Genomic DNA, 2735 nt, shown 5'->3' on the forward strand with positions numbered 1-2735 from the left:
TCTGGTATTTGCAATCCGATGAGACGATTGCACGTATGTGACTTGTCTGGACACAACATATTCTTAGTTCTTTCGGTAAAGTCACGTTGAAGGGAAACAATAAAATATATATAAAACAATAAAAATTCTCACGACGTTTCGACCATAACACAAACGGTCGTCTTCAGGTGTGTTGGTTCGCATGCAAACCGACACACCTGAAGACGACCGTTTGTGTTATGGTCGAAACGTCGTGAGAATTTTTATTGTTTAATATATATTTTTTTATTGTTTCCCTTCAACGTGACTTTACCGAAAGAACTAAGAATATGAATTACTGCAGTCACGAAAGCTTTAAATAAAAATTTGGACACATGTTTGTGGGTTTTTTTGGGGGGCATTTCATGTCGCTCTAGATGTTGTCTTCAACTGTACTCAATATAGCCTTACGGTTGATGCTGTAAGGAGCCGTCACGCGATTTTTGACGATTTTTGACCCTCCCCCCCCTCGTCACACGGCTTCCAAAAAGTCAGACCCCCCCCTCAAATATGACGTCATAAAGCTCTTTCCCCCCCCCCCCCAAAAAAAATAAAACACGCTTCAAATCGCTTTAAACTATTGCCATTGTAGTGCGTATTTAATGTGCCGCTGCACTCTGATGTTGTAGGAGAAAACATTTATTAAAAAGTATATTTAATTAAGTAGAACGTGTTGTCTATATTTATTTAAAGTTGCGCATTTTGATGTGACGTCACACATCGTCACAAATGTCTGACCCCCCACCCCCCTTAGGTGCGTGACGTAATTTTGGACGGCCCCTAAACCCTTAAAATAAAACTAAACTGTGGCAATACACTCAACAACAAAGGTCTCCCATGTAGCCATAGGGTCAATTGTTCAGAATCAGTATATGTATTTATACTGGACGAATCCGATGAGCTATAAAGCTCTTTGTCACAGATGTTGCAAGTACGCAGCACTTGCTGCTATGACTATCTACATTAGAGGGAGATGTGGCCAATAACAAACCAAGTCTCCTTTGTGTCACCAGTAGTGAGATACACAAACCACACCAGGTGCTCATGTCTGGCCAAAGTAGCTGAAATTTATAGAAAGCATAAAAAATGCACACCTGGATACTGAGAAAGAAATAATAGCATAATGGCCAGGAAACAAACACAAATCGTATTCGTGGTTCTTGCGGTAAAGTCACGTAGAAGGGAAACAATGAAATAATAAAAATGTAAAACAATAAAATTCTCACAGATTGGGAAGAGATAATTTTATTGTTTTATATTTTTATTATTTTATTGTTTCCCTTCTACGTGACTTTACCGAAAGAACCAAGAATATGAATCCCTGCAGTCACGAAAGCTTTAAATCAAAACACAAATCAGTTAAATTGTATTGACTATTAAGGAAAGCAGGTAGGCTTCGGCAGGCCACATCCTAGAAGCGGTGATGGCCAATGGACGTGACTGTACGTATGTTGAACTTATTTCGCACCGTACGTATCCAACCGACTGGTGACGGAATGGCCGCCAAAGGAGATACCTGAGAGGAGGGTCACCGCGGAACAATGAGATACGTTCACGTGCTTGAGAGAAACGGATTGTGGCCTCACAGGGTCATGAAAGATGGCCTCCATCCAGCAGTGGATAGAGAATGGCTGAAGATAATAATGAATGATAACCTACGAGGGGCCCAGAACACGTTTAGCTACCCCATCCCATTGATGTTGTCCTTGGCTGGGAATCAAACCCATGTTGCCTTCATCACAGTACAGTTGCAAACCACCATGTGATACACACAAACAGAATATGCGCACCTGGGCTTGAATGTGTAATGACAGTAGAGTCTACGAGCGGTGTGAGTGGACTAGTGGCCACAGGAGGTAATGACAGGGGAGTCAGCCGACAGTGCGAAGGGATTAGTGGCCATGGGAGGTAATGACAGGGGTGTTAGCTTGCAGTACGAAGGGATTAGTGGCCATGGGAGGTAATGACAGGGGTGTTAGCTTGCAGTACGAAGGAAGGGACTGGTGGTTACGGGAGGTAATGACAGGGGTGTTAGCTTGCAGTACGAAGGGACTGGTGGCTACGGGAGGTAATGACAGGGGTGTTAGCTTGCAGTACGAAGGGACTGGTGGTTACGGGAGGTAATGACAGGGGTGTTAGCTTGCAGTACGAAGGGACTGGTGGTTACGGGAGGTAATGACAGGGGTGTTAGCTTGCAGTACGAAGGGACTGGTGGCTGCCGGAATGATGGAGACGAGGAGCGTGGTCAAGTGACGAAGAGGATGGTAGAGTCTGCTGGTGGAGTGAGCGTCCAGAGTCAGCGAGAAAGTTCAGGAATGAGGGCGTGGCCTCGGTCCGTATATAAGGGAGATGTGCGGGAGACTCGGGGCTGTTGCAGTGGGGTCTCCGCCTTTGAGTTAATGTCTCGTCCAATAAAGAAACCGTCTCAAGAAAAGTGTGTCAAGTCGTCATTACAAATGTGTGAATGTGCATGAGCGACTTGTCTGAAGACATTCGACACCGGAACGTAGAATGACGTAATGCCCAAGTGTTAGCTTGGAAACATCAAGCAAGATGCAATTCATTTAAAACAAGGTGTGTTTGAAGAGGAGACGTGACTATCATGGTTGGAACATTATACGCCTGACATGTTCTCTGCATTAAAGGCATCATTAAGCATTGCTGTGCAGTTATGTTTAACACTCATCACCCCCCAGCATAGAGTCAACTATCCCACA

The sequence above is a fragment of the Petromyzon marinus genome, chromosome 14, assembly GCF_048934315.1.
Source record: "Petromyzon marinus isolate PM22_M1 ecotype Great Lakes invasive population chromosome 14, UKy_Petmar_22M1.pri1.0, whole genome shotgun sequence".
In the NCBI taxonomy this organism is placed as follows: Eukaryota; Metazoa; Chordata; class Hyperoartia; order Petromyzontiformes; family Petromyzontidae; genus Petromyzon; species Petromyzon marinus.